Here is a 25666-nt window from a genome sequence, read left to right on the forward strand (position 1 = left end):
AAGCATTTTTACATGCAAAGCAGCATTTTAAATAGGTTTTGGTATTTTTATGAAGCTTTTGGTAACTTTTATAAACTTTAAAAACGTTTACATTATTTTGAAGAATCTGAAGTAGTTTTAAACAGAATTAAAGCAATTTAAAGACTTTTAAAAGCCCTAAAAGAATTTTTTTTATTCCATTTATTTATTTAGCAATGTCGTCGTCATATGTGTCTTCACACTGTTCCCTTTGGGGAACTGTATGAAGTGGCGGAAGGATTTATGGCCGTGATTAACGCTCATTCCGTGACCGTAACCATCTTTGAACCAGCCATTAGGGTGGTTAGTCCTATGGCGGGAGGGTTTTACGGGCTCCCACAAGCTATACAAGGAGGGGGGGCCACCCACACCCACGGACGCAAATATCCCACTGGATGACAACCCAGAATTTAGAGCGGAGCTCCGACTCCACTTGCTGGGACTGTCTGGAGCGGGGTTCGAACCCTAACCCCGTCTGGCCCAGCGGCGGGGATCCTACCGCTACGCCAAAGGCCCAATCCGATTAGCAACGTGAAATGGCTGGAATGAGCACAATTCACGGCATTAAAAGAACTCACAATTGAACTGATGATGACCTCAGCAATCTCCTCAACGAGGTGGAGGCGCAGCGCCTGCTCATCATTGTAATGAGAAGTCAAAGGCGCCGCAAAAAGGACAGATGATAGCTTCGTCTTTCAAGTGGCAGCATAGGGCTCCAGTCACGGGGAAGGAAAAGGTGCAGGAAATGTATGGGTGTCACCTTTTGCGCGGAGTGGGCCTTTTGCGTAGCGGTAAGCATCCCCGCCGCTGGGCCAGAAGGAGTAGGGTTTCGAAACCCGCTCCAGACAGTCCCGGCAAGTGGAGTCGGAGCTCCAACTATAAATTCTGGGTGGACATCCAGCGGGATACTTGCGTCCGCGGATGTGGGTGGCCCCCCCCCTCAGATGGGTTGTGGGAGCCCGTAAAACCCTCACGCCATAGGACTAACCACCCTAATGGCTGGTATGAAGGTGGTTATGGTCACGGAAGGAGTGTTAACGTGGCCAGAAATCCTTCCACCACTTCATACAGTTCCTGAAAGGGAACAGTGTGAGGATACATACGACGATGACCTCTTGCGCAATGCACCTCCTTGGACCCTCAGTCGCAGATGCGAGGGCGCAAATCGTGCAATTGTTAAATTTTCATTTTATTGACATGTAAAATGTTGGCCCAGTAATTCCTTTCCAAACGCGCGAGTACGGTTGGGGTACTTACGCGTCTGGCCGGAGGAAATGCCAGTTTTCAGCATGCACAGCGCATGCGGGGAAAACCGGCATTTCCTGTCCTCTGAACGAAGGGGTTCAGAGTCAGAACGTGTGCGACTGTACAGGCAGCGTGTGCGCAGTAAAATTCGCCGCTTTCATTCATGCTTTCAGTGAGGTCAAGTCCTTACAACTTACACATGAAAAAAGCATGAGTACAGTTGCTCCAGAGGCTGCAGAGGAAGTTATTTCTTATCGTGGAGCTTCTGAAAGGCAATATTTTTGTTTGGGAAAGGGAGGAAAGTTATTTTAAGAAATGCTGAGGTAAGTTTTAAAGTTTATTTTTGTTTTTAAAACGTGTTTTCAGTACTGTAGGTAGAAGGATCAATTGTGGCTATGTGAATTGAATTTGCTGTGTTTATTAAATGTGAAAATGACTCCAACATTTTTAAGAAAGAAACTTTTCATCAGTAATATATTCTTTTAAGTAATTATGTATGTATGTCTGTATATATTCCTTTGCGTGTATGTATATATTCCTTTACTTATGTGTATGAATGTATGTATTTCATTATGACTTTCAGAGAAAGTAACTTATTAGAAAATCATAATTAAAAACATACATTCACACACATAAGTAAAGGAATATAAAACATACATACATATACGTAAAGGAATATATGCGGACATACATACATAATTACTTATTACTGATGAGAAGTTTCTTTCTTAAAAGTGTTGGAAATGTTACATTACTCATTTTAGAACACTCATTCTCACATTCAATTCACACAGCCGCAATTGCTCCTTCCACCTACCGTACTGAAAACCCGTTTAAAAAAAAAAATTTTAACTTTAAAACTTACCTCAGCATTTCTTAAAATAACTTTCCTCCCTTTCCCAAACAAAAATATTGCCTTTCAGAAGCTCCACGATAAAATATATCTTCCTCCGCAGCCTTGGAGCAACTTTACACATGCTTTTTTCAAGTGTAACTTGTAAGGACTTGCCTCACTGAATCCATGAATGAAATCGACGAAGTTCACTGCGCACGCGCTGCCTGTGCAGTCGCACGCGCTGTGCCTCTGAACCCCTTCGTTCAGAGAACTGCAAATGCTGGTTTTCCCCGCATGCGCTGTGCATGCTGAACACGGGCATTTCCTCCGGCCAGACGCGTGAGTACCCCGAACGTACTCACGTGTTAAGAGAGGAATTACTGGGCCAATGTCTAAAACGTTAAAACACAATGAAGATGGTGTCCCATCTTCTTAACAGCCGTTTAAAAAAAATAACTTTTGGTGTTTTCAGCAAGAATGCGCGTTCCTTCTCCGTGGCAGCTTTTAAAAACATTAAAAACTTTCAAGATGGCCTCCCATCTTCTTAACATCAGTTTATAAAAAAAAATTTAAAAAAAATTTCTGTTGGTTTCACAGACTGCGCGTTCCTTCTCCGTGGCAGCTTTTAAAAAAATTTCTGTTCGTTTCAGACTGCGCCTTCCTTCTCCGTGGCAGCTTTAAAAAAACATTTCTGTTGGTTTCCTTCTCCGTGGCAGCTTTAAAAAAAAAAAAAAATTTCTGTTGGTTTCACAGACTGCGCGTTTCTTCTCCGTGGCAGCTTTTTAAAAGCATTAAAAACTTTCAAGATGGCCTCCCATCTTCTTAACACCCGTTTTCAAAAAATTTTTTTTTGCTCTTTCACTGACCCCCTCAAAACACTCCTCCCCTCCTCCCACTCTCCCTCCACCTCCTCCCCCCCTTCCCACTCTCTCCCCGCCTTCTCACTCTCTCTCCCCCCCTTCTCACACTCTCTCTCTCTCTCTCTCTCCCCCCAGCACCCCCCTCCCTCCCCGGCGCCCCCCCTCCCTCCATGGCCCCCCCTCCCCCTCTCCCTCGCCCCCCTCGTCCTCTCCCTCACCCTCTCCCTCGCCCCCCTCCCTCGCCCCCCTCCTTCGTGCCCCCCTCCTCGCCCCCCTCCCTCGCCCCCCCTCCCTCGCCCCCCCTCGCCCCCCCTCCCTCGCCCCCCTCTCCCGCCCCCCTCTCCCTCACCCCCTTTCCCTCGCCCCCCTCCCTTGCCCCCTCCCTCACCCACCTCTCCCTCGCCCCCCCCTCTCCTGCACCCGCCCTCACTTGCACCCCCCTCCCTCGCCCCCCTCGCCGCCCCCTCTCCTCGCCCCCCTCCCTCGTCCCCTCCCTTGCCACCTCTCCCTCGCTCCCCCCTGCCGCACCCCCCCTCTCCCTCGCCGCCCCCTCTCTCCCTCGCCCCCCCCTCTCCCTCGCCCCCCTCCCTCGCCCCTCTCTCTCCCTCGCCCCCTCTCCCTCGCACCCCCCTCTCTCCCTCGCTCGCTTCCCCCCTCTCTCCCTCGCTCTCTTCCCCCCCTCTCCCTCGCTCTCTTTCCCCCCCACAGTCGCTCGCTCTCTTCCCCCCCACAGTCGCTCGCTCTCTTCCCCCCCACAGTCGCTCGCTCTCTTCCCCCCTCACAGTCGCTCGCTCTCTTCCCCCCCACAGTCGCTCGCTCTCTTCCCCCCCACAGTTGCTTGCTCTCTTCCCCCCCACAGTCGCTCGCTCTCTTTCCCCCCCGTCGCTCTCTCTCTTCCCCCCGAGTCGCTCTCTCTCTTCCCCCCCAGTCGCTCTCTCTCTTCCCCCCAGTCGCTCTCTCTCTTCCCCTCCAGTCGCTCTCTCTCTTCCCCCCCAATCGCTCTCTCTCTTCCCCCCCAGTCGCTCTCTCTCTTCCCCCCCCAGTCGCTCTCTCTCTTCCCCCCCAGTTGCTCTCTCTCTTCCCCCCCAGTCGCTCTCTCTCTTCCAACAACAACATGCCCTCAAAAGACCCTCAGCACCGCCGGGCACTTCAGCTAGTCTATATATATAAATAAAGGAACCGGCCTGTCTGTCTGTCCTTCTGTCTGTCCTTCTGTCTGTCCTCGGGTATGCGTCTGTCCGGCTATGCGCTCGAAAGTTACAGGGCGTACCTACGCGTGCGTTACGTCGGAAGAAAGCTCACCGTTCCAAAACGATGGTAAGCGTATTTACGTTTCGGCCGGACAAAAATTGCGCCCGCGGTATCCGAAAAACCTTCAACATTCCGCTCATTATCCACTCATCACCATAGACTGACATTGAGGTCGACCAATCGTACGGTCGACCAACCCGATGGTCGACCAATCAATGCGTGGCGGGGGCGGGTTCGTTGCATGTGCAGCCGGGCCCTCCTAGAGTCGAGTGACAGGACGATTGACCAATCCTATGCTTCGGTGACATGACGATCGACCAATCAGTGCGTGTGTGGGCGGGCCTTATCGTTCTGAACTGAGGTGAGTGGCCGCCATCTTTATTCTCACCTTCTGTGTGTTTATTGTCTGGGTGGGGCCTAATCCTTCAGAGACTATAAATACATTAGCTTAGCCTTCTTTCATCAACAAAGAGACGGACACTGGCCTGAGTACACGTGAGTCACTTGGAGCATTGAGAAGTGAGTTAAATTTCTGTTCTTTTGTTAGGAGCGATTCTTTTTTTTTTAATGTGTAAAACGTTAAAACACAATGAAGATGGTATCCCATCTCCTTAACAGCCGTTTAAAAAAAAAACTTTTGGTCTTTTCAGCAACAATGCACGTTCTCTCTCCGTGGCAGGTTTTTAAAAACTTTAAAAAACTTTCAAGATGGCCTCCCATCTTCTTAACACCCGTTTTTAAATATAAAAAAAATTTGGTGGTTTCATTCTCCGTGCTTTCGTTCTCCGTGGCAGCTTTTTAAAAACTTTCAAGATGGCCTCCCATCTTCTTAACACCCGTTTAGTTGTTTTGTTAGGAGCGATTTTTTTTTTAACGTGTAAAACGTAAAATCACAGGCCTAGAAATTCATTGTAGCCACTTTTGGGGCGCTAAAGTCGGGCGGCCGCTAAAGTTTGCGCCCGCCACCAAATCGAGGCCACTTCTGCGATATTCATTAGCTTCGCCCTGGGAGTTTGCTCGAGCGCTAAAACTGGTGCTGGACGCCTCTCTTTAGGCGCTAAGCCGGAGGTGCTGAGCAAGAGCGCCCAGGCCGGGCGCAGCGCAGGTGCGGCCATCTCGTGATTGACAGCAGACACCCTGGCGCCGGCCAGCTCTTAAGCGGGAAGGGTCGACTTTGTCTGCTGCCACGCCCTGGATAGTGGAGCCCTCCAGCTAGGCCTGAACACTGCTGCTGGACCCAAATAGCGCCTGAAGCCATGCAGAGGGCCCGTGAACGAGCGCAGCGCTTCTCAGAGCGTGATCTGAGTCTGCTGGTTGGTGGTGTGGAGAAGAGGCGCCATATTTTGTACCCGGACAATGGCAGGAAGGCGCCGGTCCGCACCTACCGGAGAGCCTGGAGGCATGTCGCCAGCAAGGTGTCAGCCAACAGCGAGGTCCCCAGGACCGGTGTCCAATGCCGCAAAAAGTTTAATGACCTCACGCGGATTGTCAGGGTGAGTACCCTTTCCAGTGACCTCCTCATCCTTGCATGTGCACCTCACATTATGGGCAAAGGGACCTGAATGCCCTAATGGCCAGCCCTCATCCAGCAGCTATGGGACTGGCATGAAAATCAATTGCACATTCAGCACTTTACACACTGTCCAAGCTATTCGACCATGGGAGGCATTGCAGACAAGATCAGGGCTACACACTGTCCAAGCTATTCGACCATGGGAGGCAGTGCAGACAAGATCAGGGCGACACACTGTCCAAGCTATTCGACCATGGGAGGCAGTGCAGACAAGATCAGGGCGACACACTGTCCAAGCTATTCGACCATGGGAGGCAGTGCACACAAGATCAGGGTGACACACTGTACTTAGTGGCCGTCCTTTCTCTTGCAGGCCAAGCTGGCTAATAATCGGAAGAGCCGGACTGCGACCGGGGGAGGCCAACCCCAGATCCAGCCGCTCACCGAGCTTCAACTTCGCGTGGAGCGCATCATGGGTGGCCGGGTGATTGGCCCTGTTGCATGTGGAGATGCCAACCTTGTTCTGGGCACCAATGGTAAGGACATCCACGTTTGGACCTCTCTCGTCCCACTTGCACATCAGATCTACATCCTTTGCCACTGTCCGACCAATGCGCTGAATGCCACCACTCATGCATCCCTCGCTGACGCCCTCTCCTCACTCTAAAGCTACTCTTGTGCCTTCCTGGTTTCAGATGCTGAGGAGGAGGTCCCTGAACTTGCCAGTGACAGCCCCTCAGAGGAGGAGGAGGAGGAGGAGCTAGAGGAAGGCGGCCCATCAGGGGAACCCTCAGCCGTGGCAACCCATGCCAATGTAGGGGACACGTCTTCCCTGGAGGGGAGCGTCGCGGAAGTGTCGGAGGGGAGGGGAGCTCATGGGACCTGCGGCCTGCAGAAACACGGGAGGGGAGTGCCAGGTCGGCGGCCTTCTCCCCAGAGGGGGGAAGGGTCGGAGGGGAGTCCAATTGCTGGGCCCAGCGACCTCCAGCAACGCAGGAAGGGTCGGCCAGCTCGGCGGCCTTCTCCCCAGAGGGAGAGTCCGGCCTCCAGTCCGGAGATGGTCTTCGCCGAGGAGATGGAATGCCTCGAGGGCTTGTCCGCGGACTCGGAGCGCCGGCACACGGAGCTCATGGGGGTAGTGGCACGGTTGCCTGAGGCCATCGAGTCCCTCTCTCGGAGTGTCACCGACGTCGGGGCCTCACAAGCCATCAGTTTGGCGGAATTCGGGGCAGAGCAGGCAGCGAGTCGGGCGGCATTCGGGGCAGATCAGGCAGCGAGTCGGGCGGCATTCGGGGCAGCTCAGGCAGCGAGTGGGCAGCTGATCAGTGGTGCCATGCAGTCACTGGGTGCTCTGATGAGGTCACTGAACAGGTCAACACGGGCACTCACTGCTGCCACACTCGCTGTGTCAGCCAGGCATCGCCAGGGCACCCGGCGCGCTGCAGCAGCACAGCGGTCTGTCCCTCGGCAGATTGGTGCGCATGCTGCAGTGCTGTCCCGGGCGAGTGCCAGTGTCTCAGGCGACCAGCGAGCGCCTGCCATCCGCCAGCTTGCCCCCATTCCTCCAGCCGCCACTGCCACTCCTCCAGTGGAGCTGCCAGGAGCTGCTGCAGCGACTGATACTGGCCAGCCACAGCTGCAGCATTCAACAGCCGCCCACTCGACAGCCAGACCACGACTAGGCCGACTCCCAAGGGCATCTGCCGTCACGACATGTGCCCCTCTGGAGCCTGCCCCCAGCCTTGCAGCAGCCAATGGCCTTACTTTGAGGAGGAGCAGCAGGGCGGGCAGGGGCCTCACAAAGATGGCCAAGGCATCGACCTAGCGGGCCAGAAGTCAAATGTGTGGCCAGTTGTGTTTGTTTTTTGAGGCCGAGAATAGTATGTTTGTTTTTTGAAGGCCGAGGATGTGATGTTTGTTTTTTACGAAGGCCGAGGATGACGGCCATTTTAGTTGCACTGTTTTGTTAATCCTCTCCTGGTTGTGGGAGCGAGTAATGTGTTTGAGTGTTTTTTGGGGGTTTCGTCTGTTTTTGGTTTTCATGTGGGAGGGGCCCTGAGTTTGTACAATAAAGCATTTTATTTATTAACATTGTCCATGTTTGATCTTTGAAGTGTTTGTTGCCTTAACCGGCTGAGGGCTTACGGAGCGGCTGCAATCATGTTCTTTCATTGGCACAAGCCATTCCCTGACAGGGGGCCTAGAAGTGACGTTCAATAAGCCGCCGACGGGCGGCCCTTGGACCTTGTGCCTCCCTCCTGGGCTGGTACTCCTCCTCCTCCTCCTCCTCATGCTCCTCCTGCTCCTCCTCCTGAGGTGGGGGTCCAACATGAGGTGGCAGTGCCTGAGTCCTGCGGATAGCCAGGTTGTGCAGCATGCAGCAAACGACGACGAATTGGGAGACTCGGTCCTGCGAATACTGGAGGGCTCCCCCGGAGCGATCGAGACAGCGGAACCATTGCTTGAGGACGCCGATTGTTTGTTCTATGATGTTCCTAGTCGCTTGATGGCTCTCGTTGTATGCCTCTTCAGCAGGGGTCATGGGCACGCGGAGCGGGGTCATGAGCCAGGTACACAAAGGATAGCCTTTGTCCCTGATAAGCCATCCTCTTGGGGAAGGCTGTGCCTGGAACATGTCAGCCACAGTTGTCTGTCGCAGGATAAAGGCATCGCGGCTGCTGCCTGGAAAGCGAGCATTGACAGCTAGGATGCGCTGCCTGTGGTCACACACCAGCTGTACGTTGAGGGAATGGTAGCCCTTCCGGTTGCGGTAATCCTCGGCATGCTCCAGAGGTGCCCGCAAAGCCACATGCGTGCAGTCAATGGCGCCCTGCACCATGGGGAAGCCCGCTATTCTTGCAAATCACACTGCACGCTGCTGCTGCTTGTCCAGGGTTATGGGGAAGGAGATGAATTGATGTCTCCTTGTGAAAAGGGCTTCGGTCACCTGACGGATGCAGCAATGCACGGCGAACTGGGAGATGTTAGCGATGTCCCCAGCAGCGGATTGGAAGGAGCCGGTGGCATAGAAGTTGAGAGCCACCGTCACCTTCACTGCCACCGACAGAGACGTCCTGCGCATCAGCTGTGGCTGCAGATCTCTCTGAAGCAGCTGGCAGATGTCTGCAACCACCTCCCTTCTGAATCGCAGCCTCCTTACACACATCGCGGCAGACATGGTCAGATAGGAGGACTGCTGGCGGTATACCCTGGGTGGGTAAGGCCTCAGTTGGCGACGCTTGTTGCCCCCTCTGCGTCTAGCCAGGGCTGCCACTCTCTCACGGCATCTGTAAGCCCTTCTGTCATAAGGCTGAAAGCCAGCGTTGGCACCCAATGCAGCCCCCATTATATGCTGGGAAACAATGAGCTCTCAATGAAGGCAAAGATAATTGCTGAGCTCTGGCCTGAGCCAAAAATACCTGTCCTAGTGTTGGTCCAAACCAGTAAGCTCTCCTCCTTGGTCTCTCTCCAAAAAACCGTTGCACAAGAGTGAATGGTGCAAAATGGCTGCCCTTTATAGTGCAGGGTAAGTGCCCTTTAATTAGCGCTCCCCGCGGCCCGCCTCGGCTGTGTACCGTTCCACTTCACAGTCGTTCGGGCCGCCCGGCGCACAATGGGGCGGCGCGAGTGAATTTCCGGTTCGGGGCGCACAAAGGGCGTTGCACTAGTAAATGACGTCATGATCTGCGCGCGCAGCAGGGCGTGTGCTAAGACTTTGCGCCGATGCTAAATGTGTACTGAAGTTGGGGCGAGGCGCAGATCGCGCTGCGCCCGGGCGATAAGCGCCTAGCGCTCGAGATCTACTCCTCCTAAGGCGCTAACGGCTGGCGCGCCCAACTGAATTGCTGGGCCACAATGTCTAAAACGTTAAAACACAATGAAGATGGTGTCCCATCTTCTTAACAGCCGTTTTAAAAAAAATAACTTTTGGTGTTTTCAGCAAGAATGCGCGTTCCTTCTCCGTGGCAGCTTTGTAAAAACATTAAAACACTTTCAAGATGGCCTCCCATCTTCTTAACACCCGTTTATAAAAAAAAAATTAAAAAACATTTCTGTTGCTTTCACAGGCTGCGCGTTCCTTCTCCGTGGCAGCTTTTAAAAAAAAAAAAAAAAATTTCTCTTGGTTTCACAGACTGCGCGTTCCTTCTCCGTGGCAGCTTTTTAAAAAAAATAAAAAAAATTCTGTTCGTTTCAGACTGCGCGTTCCTTCTCCGTGGCAGCTTTTTAAAAACATTAAAAAAAGTTTCAAGTTGGCCTCCCATCTTCTTAACACCAGTTCTGGCAAAAAAATTTTTTTTGCTCTTTCGCTGACCCCCTCAAAACACTCCTCCCCTCCTCCCACTCTCCCTCCTCCTCCTCCCCCCCACTTCTCACTCTCTCCCCCCCTTCTCACTCTCTCCCCCCGTTCTCTCTCTCTCTCTCTCTCTCTCTCCCCCTGGCGTCCCCCCCTCCCTCCCTCGCCCCCGCCCCCCCCCTCCCTCGCCCCCCCTCTCCCTCGCCACCCCCTCCCTCGCCCCACTCTCTCCCTCACCCCCCCTCACCTCCCCTCTCCCTCGCCCCCCTCTCTCTCGCCCCCCCCTCTCCCTCGCCCCCCCTCTCCCTCGCCCCCCCGTCTCCCTCGCCCCCTCTCTCCCTCGCACCCCCCCTCTCCCTGGCCCCCCTCTCCCTCGCCCCCCCTCTCCCTCGCCCCCCCTCTCCCGCACCCCCCCTCTTCCTCGCCCCCCCTCCCTCGCCCCCCCTTCTCCCTCGCCCCCGCTCCCTCGCCCCCCTCTCTCCCTCGCCCCCCCTCTCCCTCACCCCCCCTCTCTCCCTCGCCCCCCCTCTCTCCCTCGCCCCCACACTCTTCCTCGCTCCCCCCTCTCTCCCTCGCTCTCTTCCCCCCCTCTCTCCCTCACTCTCTTCCCCACCCTCTCCCTCACTCTCTTCCCCCCCACAGTCGCTCGCTCTCTTCCCCCCCACAGTCGCTCGCTCTCTTCCCCCCCCACAGTCGCTCGCTCTCTTCCCCCCCCACAATCGCTCGCTCTCTTCCCCCCCCACAGTCGCTCGCTCTCTTCCCCCCCCCACAGTTGCTCGCTCTCTTTCCCCCCCCCCAGTCACTCTCTCTCTCTCTTCCAACAACATGTCCTCGAAAAAGCCTCGGCACCGCCGGGCACTCCAGCTAGTCTACATATATAAACGGATACTTCTGTCTATCTGTGTGTCTGTCTATCTGTCTGTCCTTCTGTCTGTCTGTCCTTGGGTGTGCATCTGTCCGGCTTTGCGCTCGAAAGCTACAGAGCGTACCTACGCGTGCGTTACGTCGAAAGAAAGCTTACCTTTCCGAAACCCTGGTAAGCGTATTTACGTTTTGGCCGGACGAAAATCGCGCCCACGGTATCCGAAAAACCTTCAACATTCCGCTCATTATCCACTCATTACCATAGAGTGACATTGAGGTCGACCAATCGTACGGTCAACCAACCCGATGGTCGACCAATCAATGCGTGGCGGGGGCGGGTTCGTCGCATGTGCAGCCGGGCCCTCCTAGAGTCGAGTGACAGGACGATTGACCAATCCTATGCTTCGGTGACATGACGATCGACCAATCAGTGCGTGTGTGGGCGGGCCTTATCGTTCTGAACTGAGGTGAGTGGCCGCCATCTTTATTCTCACCTTCTGTGTGTTTATTTGTTAGGAGCGATTTTTTTTTAAATGTGTAAAACGTAAAAACACAGGCCTAGAAATTCAGTGTAGCCACTTTTGGGGCGGAAAAGTCGGGCGGCCGCTAAAGCTTGCGCCCGGCGCAAAGTCGAGGCCACTTCACCGATATTCAGTAGCTTCGCCCTAAGAGTTTGCTCGAGCGCTAAACCTAACGTTCCACAACTATCTTTAGGCGCAAAGCCGGCGGTGCTGAGCGAAACCACCGAGGCCAGGCGCAGCGCAGGTGCGGTCATTTCTTGATTGACAGCAGACACCCTGGTGCTGGCCAGCTCTTAAAGGGCGAAGGGTCGAGTTCGTCTGCTGCCACGCCCTGGACACTGCAGCCCTCCAGCTAGGCCTAAACACTGCTGCTGAACAGAAATAGCGCCGGGAAAGATGCAGAAGGCCCGTGAACGAGCGCAGCGCTTCTCTGGCCATGATTTGAAGCTGCTGGTTGGGGCTTTGGAGAGGAGACGCAAAGTCCTGTTCCCGGACAGTGGGAAGAAGCCTGCGACCAGCGTCTACAGGAAAGCCTGGAGGGAGGTCGCCATCAGGGTGACAGCCAACAGCAAGGTCCCCAGGAACTCTGTCCAATGCAGAAAAAAGTTCAAAGACCTCACCAGGATTGTCAGGGTGAGTACCCTTTCCAGTGTCCTCCTCATCCTTGCATGTGCACCTCACATTATGGGCAAAGGGACCTGAAAGCCCTAATGGCCAGCCCTCATCCAGCAGCTATGGGACTGGCATGAACATCAATTGCACATTCTGCACTTTCCACACTGGCCAAGCTATTCGACCACGGGAGGCAGTGCACACCATATCAGGGCTCCACACTGGCCAAGCTATTCGACCATGGGAGGCAGTGCACACCAGATCAGGGCTACACACTGTACTTAGAGGCCGTCCTTTCTCTTGCAGGCCAAGCTGGCCCACAATCAGAAGAGCCGGACTGAGACCGGGGGAGGCGGTCCCCAGATCCAGCAGCTCACTGACCTGGAAGAGCGCGTGGGTCGCCTCATGGGAGCCTGGGTGATTGGGCCCGTTGCCAGTGGAGATGCCGACCCTGTTCTGGGCACCAATGGTAAGGACATCACCTTTTGGACCTCTCTCGTCCCACTTGCGCATCAGATCTACATCCTTTGCCACTGTCCGACCAATGCGCTGAATGCCACCACTCATGCCTCCCTCGCTGACGCCCTCTCCTCAATCTAAAGCTACTCTTGTCCCTTCCTGCTTTCAGATGGTGAGGAGGAGGTCCTTGAAGCTGCCAGTGACAGCCCCTCGGAAGAGGAGGAGGAGGAGGAGGAGGAAGAGGAAGAGGAAGGCGGCCCATCAGGGGAACCCTCACCCGCGCAAGTGGATGCTAATGTAGGGGGCACGTCTTCCCTGGAGGAGAGCCTGGGGGAAGTGTCGGAGGGGAGTGTCGCTCCTGGGACCAGTGGCGTGCAGCAACGCAGGGGGTGTGCGGTTGCTCAGCGGCCTTCTTCCCAGAGGGGTGTAGTTGCTGGGCCCAGTGCCATCCAGCAACGCGGGAAGGGTCGGCCAGCTTGGCGGCCTTCTCCCCAGAGGGAGAGTCCGGCCTCCAGTCCGGCAACGGTCAACTCCGAGGAGCTGCGCCTCCTCGATCAAATGTCCGTGGACTCAGAGCGCCGACACACCGAGCTCATGGGGGTTGCGGCACGGATGCCTGAGGCCATCGAGTTCCTGGCTCATAGTGTGGCCGAGTTCGGGGCCTCACAGGCCAGGAGTTTGCAGCAATTCGGGGCAGCACAGGCCGCGAATCGTGCCGAATTCGGGGCAGCACAGGCCGCGAGTCGTGCCGAATTCGGGGCAGCACAGGCACCGAGTTGGGTGGAATTCGGGGCAGCTCACGCAGCGAGTGGGCAGGTGATCAGTGGTGCCGTGCAGTCACTGGCTGGTCTGATGCGGTCACAGACCAGGGCAGCACGGGCACTCACTGCTGCCACACTCGCTGCGTCAGCCAGGCATCGCCAGGACACCCGCCGCGCTGTAGTAGCACAGCGGTCTGTCGTTCGGCACATTGCAGCGCATGCTGCACTGCGGGCCTGGGCGAGTGCCAGTGTGTCACTTGACCAGCGGCCGCCTGCCATACGCCAGCTTGCCCCCATTCCTCCAGCCGCCACTGTCACTCCCCCAGTGGAGCTGCCATGAGATGCTGGTCCGACTGATGCTGGCCAGCCACAGCTGCAGCATTCACCAGCCGACCCCTCGAGGCCCAGACCTCGTCTAGGCCGACCCCCAAGGGCATCTGCCGTGACGACATGTGCCCCTCAGGAGCCTTCCCCCAGCCTTGCAGCAGCCACTGGGCACGGTTTGAGGAGGAGCAGCAGGGCGGCCAGGGGCCGCCAAAGGCTGGACAAGGAATCGCCCTCGCGGGCCACAAAGTAGAGGGTCTGGACAAATGTTTTTTTATATTGGGATGGTTGTTTGTTTCTGGGGATGGTTGTTTTGTTAAGGCCGAGGATGAAGGCCATTTTTGTTTAAATGTTTTGTTATTCCTCCCCAGGTTGTGGGAGTGAGTCATGTGTGTGACTGTTTTTTGGGGGGTGTTGTCTGTTTTTGGGTTTCATGTGGGAAGGGCCCTGAGTTTGTTCAATAAAGCATTTTATTTATTCATATTGTCCATGTTTGATCTTTGAAGTGTTTGTTGCCTTAAGCGGCTGAGGGCTTGCGGAGCGGCTGCATTCATGTTCTTTCATTGGCACAAGCCATTCCCTGACAGGGGGCCTAGAAGTGACGTTCAATAAGCCGCTGACGGGCGGCCCTTGGACCTTGTGCCTCCCTCCTGGCCTGGTACTCCTCCTCCTCCTCCTCCTCCTCCTCCTCCTCCTCCTCCTCATGCTCCTCCTGCTCCTCCTCCTGAGGTGGTGCTCCAGCGTGAGGTGGCAGTGCCTGAGTCCTGCGGATAGCCAGGTTGTGCAGCATGCAGCAAACGACCACGAACTGGGAGACTCGCTCCGGCGAATACTGCAGAGATCCGCTGGAACGATCCATGCAGCGGAACCATTGCTTGAGGACGCCAATTGTTTGTTCTATGATGTTCCTAGTCGCTTGATGGCTCTCGTTGTGTGCCTCTTCAGCAGGGGCCCTGGGCGCGCAGAGCGGGGTCATGAGCCAGGTACACAAAGGATAGCCTTTGTCCCGATAAGCCATCCTCTTGGGTGAGGCTGAGCCTGGAAGATGTCAGCCACAGTAGTCTGTCGCAGGATAAAGGCATTGTGGCTGCTGCCTGGAAAGCGGGCATTGACAGCTAGGATGCGCTGCCTGTGGTCACACACCAGCTGTACATTGAGGGAATGGTAGCCCTTCAGGTTGCAGTAATCCTCGGGATGGTCTAGAGGTGCCCGCAAAGCCACATGCGTGCAGTCAATGGCGCCCTGCACCATGGGGAAGTCCGCGATTCTTGCAAATCCACTGCACCCAGGGTCATGGGGAAGGAGATGAATTGGCATCTCCTTCTGAAAAGGGCATTGGTGAACTGGTGGATGCAGCAATGCACGGCGAACTGGGATATGTTAGCAATGTCCCCAGCAGCTGATTGGAAGGAGCCGGTGGCATAGAAGTTCAGAGCCACCGTCACCTTCACTTCCACCGACAGAGACGTCCTGCAACTCAGCTGTGGACGCAGATCTCTGTGAAGCAGATGGCAGATCCCTGCAACCACCTCCCTTCTGAATTGCAGTCTCCTAACACATTGCGCGCCAGTCATGTTGAGATACGAGACCTGCTGGCGGTATTGCCTGAGTGGGTAAGGCCCACGTTGCCGACGTCTGTTGCCCCCTCTGCTTCTAGCCAGGGCTGCCACTCTCACACAGCGTCTGCGAGCCCTTCCGACATAATCCTGAAACTCAGCATTGGCACCCCATGCAGCCCCCATAATATGCTGGCAAACAATGAGATATCAGTGAAGGCGAATTGCAAAGCTCTGGCCTGAAGCCAAAAATACCTGTCCTAGTGTTGGGCCAAAGCAGTAAGCTCCCTTCCTTGTTTTTTTCAAAAAATCCGTTGCACAAGAGTGATTGCTGCAAAATGGCTGCCCTTTATAGTGCAGGCAAGTGCCCTTTAATTTGCGCTCCCCGCGGCCCGCTTCGGCTGTGCACCGTTCCACTCCACAGTCGTTAGGGCCGCCCGGCGCACAATGGGCCGGCGCGACTGAAGTTCCGGTTTGGGGCGCACAAAGGGCGTTCCACGAGGAAATGACGTCATAACCTGCGAGCGCAGCAGGGCGCGCGCAAAGACTTTGCGCCGGCGCTAAATGTCTACTGAAGTTGGGGCGAGGCGCAGCTGGCGCTGCGCCTGGGCGCTAAGCGCCTAGCGCTCGAGATCTACTCCTCCTAAGGCACTAACGGCTGGCGCAGCCAACTGAATTTCTAGGCCACAATGTCTAAAATGTTAAAACACAATGAAGATGGTGTCCCATCTTCTTAACAGCCGTTTTAAAAAAAATAACTTTTGGTGTTTTCAGCAAGAATGCACGTTCCTTCTCCGTGGCAGCTTTTTAAAAACATTAAAAAACTTTCAAGATGGCCTCCCATCTTCTTAACATCCGTTTATAAAAAAAAAAAATTTTTTAATTTCTGTTGGTTTCACAGACTGCGCGTTCGTTCTCCATGGCAGCTTTTTAAAAAAAAAAAAAAAAGTTTCTCTTGGTTTCACAGACTGCGCATTCCTTCTCCGTGGCAGATTTTTAAAAAAAAAATTAAAAATTTCTGGTCGTTTCAGACTGCGCCTTCCTTCTCCGTGCCAGCTTTAAAAAAAAACATTTCTGTTGGTTTCCTTCTCCGTGGCAGCTTTAAAAAAAAAAAAAAAATTCTGTTGGTTTCACAGACTGCGCGTTCCTTCTCCGTGGCAGCTTTTTAAAAACATTAAAAAACTTTCAAGATGGCCTCCCATCTTCTTAACACCCGTTTCTAAAAAAAATTTTTTTTGCTCTTTCGCTGACCCCCTCAAAACACTCCTCCCCTCCTCCCACTCTCCCTCCTCCTCCTCCCCCCTTCTCACTCTCTCCCCCCCTTCTCACTCTCTCCCCCCCCTTCTCACTCTCTCTCTCTCTCTCTCTCTCTGCCCCCGGCGCCCACCCCCTCCCTCCCCGGCGCCCCCCCTCCCTCCCTCGTCCCCCTCCCACCCTCTCCCTCGCCCCCCCTCCCTCACCCTCTCCCTCACCCTCTCCCTCGCCCCCTCCCTCGCACCCACCCTCTCCCTCGCCCCCCCCTTTCCCTCGCACCCCCTCTCCCTCGCCCACCCTCCCTCGCCCCCCACTCCCTCACCACCCCCCTCTCCCTCGCCCCCCTCTCCCTCGCCCCCCCCTCCCTCGCCCCCCCTCCTCACCCACCTCTCCCTCGCCACCCCTCTCCCTCGCCCCCCCTCCCTCGCACACCCCTCTCCCTCGCCCCCCACTCCCTCGCCGCCCCCTCTCCCTCGCCCCCCCTCTCCTTCGCCCCCCTTCTCCCTCACCCCCCTCTCCCTCGCCCCCCCTCTCCCGCACCCCCCCTCTCCCTCGCCCCCCCTCTCTCCCTCGCCCCCCTCTCTCCCTCGCCCCCCCTCTCTCCCTCGCCCCCCTCTATCCCTCACCCCCCCTCCCTCGCAACCCCTCTCGCCCTCGCTCTCTTCCCCCCCTCTCTCCCTCGCTCTCTTCCCCCTCTCTCCCTCGCTCTCTTTCCCCCCACAGTCGCTCGCTCTCTTCCCCCCCACAGTCGCTCGCTCTCTTCCCCCCCACAGTCGCTCGCTCTCTTCCCCCCCACAGTCGCTCGCTCTCTTCCCCCCCACAGTCGCTCGCTCTCTTCCCCCCCACAGTTGCTCGCTCTCTTCCCCCCCACAGTCCCTCGCTCTCTTCCCCCCCACAGTTGCTCGCTCTATTCCCCCCCAGTCGCTCTCTCTCTTCCCCCCCAGTCGCTCTCTCTCTTCCCCCCAGTCGCTCTCTCTCTTCCCCCCAGTCGCTCTCTCTCTTCCCCCCCCAGTTGCTCTCTCTCTTCCCCCCCAGTCGCTCTCTCTCTTCCCCCCCAGTCGCTCTCTCTCTTCCCCCCCAGTGCTCTCTCTCTTCCCCCCCAGTCAATCTCTCTCTTCCACCCCAGTCGCTCTCTCTCTTCCCCCCCAGTCGCTCTCTCTCTTCCCCCCCAGTCGCTCTCTCTCTTCCACCCCAGTCGCTCTCTCTCTTCCCCCCCAGTCGCTCTCTCTCTTCCAACAACAACATGCCCTCAAAAGACCCTCGGCACCGGCCGGGCACTTCAGCTAGTCTATATATATAAAGGAACCGATCTGTCTGTCTGTCCTTCTGTCTGTCCTTCTGTCTGTCCTCGGGTATGCGTCTGTCCGGCTATGCGCTCTAAAGTTACAGGGCGTACCTACGCGTGCGTTACGTCGGAAGAAAGCTCACCGTTCCAAAACGATGGTAAGCATATTTACGTTTCGGCCGGACAAAAATTGCGCCCGCGGTATCCGAAAAACCTTCAACATTCCGCTCATTATCCACTCATCACCATAGACTGACATTGAGGTCGACCAATCGTACGGTCGACCAACCCGATTTTCGACCAATCAATGCGTGGTGGGGGCGGGTTCGTCGCATGTGCAGCCGGGCCCTCCTAGAGTCGAGTGACAGGACGATTGACCAATCCTATGCTTCGGTGACATGACGATCGACCAATCAGTGCGTGTGTGGGCGGGCCTTATCGTTCTGAACTGAGGTGAGTGGCCGCCATCTTTATTCTCACCTTCTGTGTGTTTATTGTCTGGGTGGGGCCTAATCCTTCAGAGACTATAAATACATTAGCTTAGCCTTCTTTCATCAACAAAGAGACGGACACTGGCCTGAGTACACGTGAGTCACTTGGAGCATTGAGAAGTGAGTTAAATTTCTGTTCTTTTGTTAGGAGCGATTCTTTTTTTTAAAAATGTGTAAAACGTTAAAACACAATGAAGATGGTATCCCATCTTCTTAACAGCCGTTTAAAAAAAAAACTTTTGGTGTTTTCAGCAACAATGCACGTTCTCTCTCTGTGGCAGGTTTTTAAAAACTTTAAAAAACTTCCAAGATGGCCTCCCATCTTCTTAACACCCGTTTTTAAATCACAGGAAATCACAGGAACCCCACAGTGCAGATAGAGGTCATTTCGGCCCATCGAGCCTGCACCGACACATATCCCACCCTATCCCCATAACCCCACGTATTTAATCCCCTAACACTAAGGGTCAATTTATCATAGCCAATCAACCTAACCCGCACATCTTTGGACTGTGGGAGGAAACCGGAGCACCCGGAGGAAACCCACGCAAACACGGGGAGAATGTGCAAACTCCACACAGACAGTCGCCCGAGGCCGGATTCGAACCCGGGTCCCTGGCGCTGTGAGGCAACAGTGCTAACCACTATGCCACCGTAAATATAAAACAACATTTGGTGTTTTCATTCTCCGTGCTTTCGTTCTCCGTGGCAGCTTTTTAAAAACTTTCAAGATGGCCTCCCATCTTCTTAACACCCGTTTAGTTGTTTTGTTAGGAGCAATTTTTTTTTTTAACGTGTAAAACGTAAAAACACAATGTCTAAAACGTTAAAACACAATGAAGATGGTGTCCCATCTTCTTAACAGCCGTTTTAAAAAAAATAACTTTTGCTTTTAAAAACATTAAAAAACTTTCAAGATGGCCTCCCATCTTCTTAACACCCGTTTATAAAAAAAAATTTAAAAAAAATTTCTGTTGCTTTCACAGACTACGCGTTCCTTCTCCGTGGCAGCTTTTTAAAAAAAAATAAAAAAATTACTGTTGGTTTCACAGACTGCGCGTTCCTTCTCCGTGGCAGCTTTTTAAAAAAAAATTTAAAAAATTCTGTTGGTTTCACAGACTGCACGTTCCTTCTCCGTGGCAGCTTTTTAAAAAAAAATAAAAAAATTACTGTTGGTTTCACAGACTGCACGTTCCTTCTCCGTGGCAGCTTTAAAAAAAAAAAAAAAAATTCTGTTGATTTCCTTCTCCGTGGCAGCTTTAAAAAAAAAAAAAAAAAATTTCTGTTGGTTTCACAGACTGTGCGTTCCTTCTCCGTGGCAGCTTTTTAAAACATTAAAAAACTTTCAAGATGGCCTCCCATCTTCTTAACACCCGTTTTTGAAAAAAAATTTTTTTTGCTCTTTCGCTGACCCCCTCAAAACACTCCTCCCCTCCTCCCACCTCCCCCTCCCCCCCACCCCCTTCTTATTCTCTCCCCCCCTTCTCACTCTCTCCCCCCTTCTCTCTCTCTCTCTCTCTCTCTCCCTCCCTCCCTCGCCCCCCCTCTCCCTCGCCCTCCCTCTCTCCCTCGCCCCCCCTCTCCCTCACCCCCCTCTCCCTCGCCCCCCCCCTCGCCCCCCTTCCCTCGCCCCCCCTCTCCCGCCCCCCCCTCCCTCGCCGCCCCTCTCCCTCACCCCCCTCTCTCCCTCGCCCCCCTCTCTCCCTCGCCCCCCCTCTCTCCCTCGCCTCCCCTCTCTCCCTCGCCCCCCTCTCTCTCCTTCGCACCCCCTCTCTCCCTCGCCCCCCTCTCTCCCTCGCTCCCCCCTCTCTCCCTCGCTCTCTTCCCCCTCTCTCCCTCGCTCTCTTCCCCCCCACAATCGCTCGCTCTCTTCCCCCCCACAGTCGCTCGCTCTCTTCCCCCCCACAGTCGCTTGCTCTCTTCCACCCACCCACAGTCGCTCGCTCTCTTCCCCCCGCCACAGTCGCTCGCTCTCTTCCCCCCCCCACAGTCGCTCGCTCTCTTTCCCCCCCCCAGTCGCTCTCTCTCTCTCTTCCAACAACATGCCCTCGAAAAAGCCTCGGCACCGCCGGGCACTCCAGCTAGTGATTCTATATATAGAAAAATAAGCCATTGCATTTCTATAGCACCTTTCACAACCTCAGGACATCCCAAATCACTTTACAGCCAATTAAATACTTTTAAAGTTTAGTCACTGTTAAAATGCAAGAAATGCAACACAGATTTATAAGCTTCTTAAATTCTGTTTCCTCTCCTGTGGAGTTTCAGTCAGTGCACCCCCCCACCTTTCCCAGTGCTGCACCCTGTTGAGAGGAGGGTCCAGTAATGTGCTCTCAGGCCTCCAACTAGACCACAATATAACCAGCTGCTAAAAAAATGGGCTCATTCTCCAACCTATGGGTACAGAAATGGTCTGCTCATACTCAGGATCTAATGCTTCCCAAGGAAGGGCCTGCGACAATAATGCTGTCTTGGGATAGGAGTAATGTGGTATCCCTGCCTGGGAAAAAGAGTCAAAGTAATACTGTCCAGATAGAAAATGGTAGGGTAATACTGGACAAGTTATAATACTGGACTAGTTATATTGCTGGACTAGTATCATGTGTCATGTGCTGGTGTCATGTGTCGGTGTCCTGGCCAATATTTCTCCCTCAACCAACATCACTAAAACAGATTATCACATTGCTGTTTGTGGGACCTTGCTGTGTGCAAATCGGCTGCCGTGTTTCCCACATTACAACAGCGACTCCACTTCAAAAGTACTTAATTGGCTGTGAAGCACTTTGAGACATCCGGTGGTCATGAAAGGCGCTATAGAAATGTAAGTCTTTCTTTCTTTAGTAATTCAGAGGCCTGGACTAGTAATCCAGAGAAAATGGGCTGGATTTTCATTCAGGTGCGGGTTGGTGTCGTGTAATCCGCATTTCGTGTTATCCACACGTATCTAAATGGGTGTGGGAGATTGATGCAATTTTAACTTAATTGGCCAATTGATTTCCAACATGCGGGAACCCTTGGCAAATGAGTTTCTCCTGACTGAAAGTTTCCTCCGATGACATCATCATTGCTGCTGCATTTAAGGCCTACAGCAAGCCTTGCTTCTTCTGCAGACTGCCAAGCTTTTTGACTGTGTTGTGAGAGGGATCTGGAGGTGCCATGAGCAGCGGGAGACACAGATCAGCTCCTCGTTTTGACGAGGTGGCCTTGCAGGCTTTAGTAGATGGGGCTGCAGCCAACAGGGAGGTGTTCTTCCCTTCTACAGGGAGGAAGAGGCCTCCCAAGCAGACTAAGACAGTGTGGATGCAGGTGGCTGAGGAGTTCAACTCCTTGGGAGTCACCCGCAGAACTTGGATTCAGTGCCGCAAGAGATTTCATGACCTTCTCCGCACTGGAAAAGTGAGTATGATTTTTGCTATTACCCTCAATCTGATCCACATTGCCTTTTCTCACCAGCACTCAGTTTAGCAATCTCTTCCTCCACATCCCACTTGACACTGACATCCATGCACCCTTACCCATTCCCTTTCTCTCTATGGTCACATTCACATAACTATTCGACTATGCAGCCCTCACACTCCCTATCACTCTGATGCTTTGCAAACTGTAACGATCAATAACATGTCATTCTATAGTGGACACTAGGTGGAGCTGTAGAGCTGGATATAGCTGTATGTACAAGACTACACTACCCAGCTGTATATATATTAAGACTACATTTCCCATGAGGCAATAGTACCCACAAGGCAACAGTCAAGATGGCAGCCTACACACAGGAGCACACATGCTGCATCTCTACAGATACTGTACCTAGAGAATGTGTACTGAATAAATGACTAGCTAGAAGCTAGCTGTGTTCATAATAAGAATGTCCAGTTATTAATGAACATAACATGGTACCAGGGTGGTGAAGATCTGCTGAAAATTGTGAAAAGCGGCATGGAGAATTTGAAGCCACCAGAGCGTTTGAATCTCACAGAAAAAATCGACTACAATTGGTAGACTTTTAAACAGCAATTTGAACTCTACATTGCAGCCATCGGATTCGGTACGAAGCCAGATGCAAGGAAGATAGCGTTGCTGCTCACGGTTGCAGGCCCACAGGCAATAGAGGTATTTAATACATTCGTATTTAATCCAGTGGAGAACAGAGAAAAATTAGAAGATGTGCTAAAAAATTTGATGCACATTGCTCTCCCAAAAAGAATGAGACGTATGAAAGATACATCTTCTGTTCTCGGACACAGCAACAAAATGAGACTTTTGTTAGCTTTATAACTGATCTGAAACTGAAAGCACAGACATGTAATTTCTCTGAGCTCAAAGCATCCATGATTCGTGACCAGATTGTGTTTGGTATTCATGATAAAAAAGTCAGGGAACGTCTGTTGAGAGAAACCAAACTAAATTTGGAAACTGCAGTGAAAATATGCCAAGCCAGCGAGCTAGCTCGAAAGCATGCGAAGACTTTCAGTGAAATCAATAATGATGCGATTGTAGTAAGTGCTGCTGTCAGTGCTGTGTCCTACAAAGGGAAGAAACATGGGCAGGACAGAAATGCAAAGCAATCGGAGGATGAAATTTTTAATTGTAAACGCTGTGGTTACAAACACCAGTTAAGACAATGCCCAGCATTTGGAAAAATGTGCACAAAGTGTAATGGAAAGAATCACTTTGCCAAACAATGCTTTTCAAAAGTAAAAACAATGAAAGGGCAACAAGTTAATGTGATTGAGGACACTGATTTAAGTGAGACATTTTTTGTAGGAATGGTGTCATGTGACAATATCAAAAAAGATACAGAAAATTTGCAGCCCTCAGAAATGGACAATGCTGAACATAAAGTCAATGCAGTAAAAGAGGACAAATGGATGATCCCACTGCAGGTAAATGGAGCATTAGTTACATTGAAACTGGACACTGGGGCAAAAGCAAACTTAATCAGTATGAGTGACATTAAAAATATGAAAGAAAAGCCCAAAATACAGAAAAAGTCAGTACTACTGAAGAGTTATAATGGACAGAAAATAGATAGCTTAGGTGTATGCAGACTTAAAGTGACAGTCAAAGACAAAGTGCATCATCTCATGTTTTCTGTTGTGGCTGAAATACTTGATTCGATACTAGGTGACAAAGCTTGTGAAGACTTAGAACTGGTCAAGAGAGTCTACCGTATAAACTGTGCCATAAGCAGACCAGATGACTCAGGTGATGAAGCAGAGAGCCCATCAAGGATGAAAAGGCCAAAGGGTATCCATGTCTTCAAAAAGCCTAGTTTCTCCAAGAAGAAAGAAAAAGTCTTTAAGGTCAAAGAGAAGCCAAAGGATGAAAAGCACAAAGAGGAAAAACACAAGGAGAAAAAGACCAAAGATATAACCGCAGCAGATGTTGTTAAGCAGTGGAAAGAGAAAAAGAAAAAGAAGAAGCCTGCACCAGAGCAGGAAGCAGTTCCGGTGGATACTCCTTCTTCCCTCAGGCCAATCTTTGGTGTTCCATTAGCCGAGGCTGCTGAGAGGACTATGCTATATGATAGGATCCAGCTGCCAGCAGTTTTTCGAGAGTGCATTGACTACATTGAGAGTTATGGCATGAAGAGTGAAGGAAACACTGAAACCCTCTCCAAGCAAAGATCGCAAGGAGACCTCGATCTATACAAGAGCAGATTGATGACAATGCCGCAACTGCATCTTGTCATTCACTGCCAGAACAATCTCATGAAGACACATCAGACTTACCCGTGTTGAGAAGATCCACACGTGAAGTAAAAGAGCCTGATAGACTTAATCTTTGAGTACAATGTAAAGCTTTGAAAATGTGTTGACTGTTTTGAAAATGTTTATGTTTATAGAGCACTAACAAACGTGTTACTGATATTATCTTCATTGTTTTCTTGAAAGTTGATTGGTATTGATTTTGTTAAACCTCAAAGAAAGGGGGATGTCGCGATCAATAACATGTCATTCTATAGTGGACACTAGGTGGAGCTGTAGAGCTGGATATAGCTGTATGTACAAGACTACACTACCCATCTGTATATATATAAAGACTACATTACCCATGAGGCAATAGTACCCACAAGGCAACAGTCAAGATGGCAGCCTACACACAGGAGCACACATGCTGCATCTCTACAGATACTGTACCTAGAGAACATTTACTGAATAAATGACTAGCTAGAAGCTAGCTGTGTTCATAATAAGAATGTCCAGTTATGAACATAACACAAACAACTGACAACACACAGGCAGGGCCCTTGGTCTTGCCACCTCAATCCATCTTTGTCTCCTTCTAAGTATCGATGCTATGGAATCTCTACACTCACTCCTTCATTCTCACTTTGTTGCAGCATTGCGCAGATGTCACTCACTACCTCTCGTGAAAGTCAGAGCCACCTTTGGCACTGCTGCTCAGACATGTTGAGGTAGCTGACCCTGTGTCTGTAGATCCTGTTTGGGGGCTTCCAAGCGCTGGCCTCTTCTGGTCTGTGCAGCTTCAGGTGTGTGAGCAGCAGCCTGGCGCTCCTGTTGCTGCTGCTGCAGTTGGTGCTGCTGTTGTTGCTGGTTCTGCTGGTGCCGTGGCTGGTGCTCGAGCTCATCTAATGCCCAGAAGGGAAGGAAATAAATGGCTCCCATGCTTCTGGTATATGCCTCAGTTGAGGAAGTGCTCAGTGAGGGTGGCGAGAGGGGTTTCCCAGGAGGTCACACTGGAGATGGGTGTCAGGCTCCAAACTTCCACAGCTATGGTTATGCCTTCTAAAAGTTACTCCAGACCTGAGAAAACATGGTCCTGCCACCTGCAAATGATGGCTGATCAAATCTCCTCTTTAATGGTTGACCTGCAGCTGATAGTCAGCAATCCAGTAGTGCTTCCATCAGGTTTCACCATCGTGTTTCCCACCAGGCGTGTTTCACGTGGGAAAAGGGTTATATTCGCAAGGGCCTTTCAAAATAGGATTAACTGCTTGTTAAGGGCCTTAATGACCTATCCCGCCTGTTGGAGGCGGGATGGAGTCGGGACCATTAGCCACGACTGAGTTAAAGATGCTCAGAGTCGGGAACCAGGCCGGTGGGGGGGGCGGCCCCGACCGCCAATTTTCACAATTGTAACCCCCCACACGCCTCCAATCACGCCTCCACGGCCCAATGAAAATCCTGGCCCATGAATTCAAATTGCACAAAGGCATTTTGAGAATTTGAATTCAGTTTAAAAATCTGGAAATAATATGCTGGTGTCAGTAAAACTGATCATGAAGCTCTTGGATTGTCATAAAAACCCAACTGGTTCACTAATATCCTTCAGGGTGTAAGGATCGCAAACTTCTACAGATTCCCCCAAACCAAGAAGAAAAGAGATTTTGGACTGTTTAAAAGAATATTGGGCCAAAAGGGGCTTAAAGTCAAAACCACAGGATTTTGGCTATTTTAAAAAGGCATGTCCATGCCTGTGGAAGGCTGCGACAAAGGAGTTGGGATGGGCCCCTGTAAAACAAACAGTTTGAGTATTGGCATAGGCCAGATTGTCTGGGA

The sequence above is a fragment of the Somniosus microcephalus genome, chromosome 6, assembly GCF_052327205.1.
Source record: "Somniosus microcephalus isolate GS21.2 chromosome 6, FLI_Smic_1.0, whole genome shotgun sequence".
Classification (NCBI taxonomy): domain Eukaryota; kingdom Metazoa; phylum Chordata; class Chondrichthyes; order Squaliformes; family Somniosidae; genus Somniosus; species Somniosus microcephalus.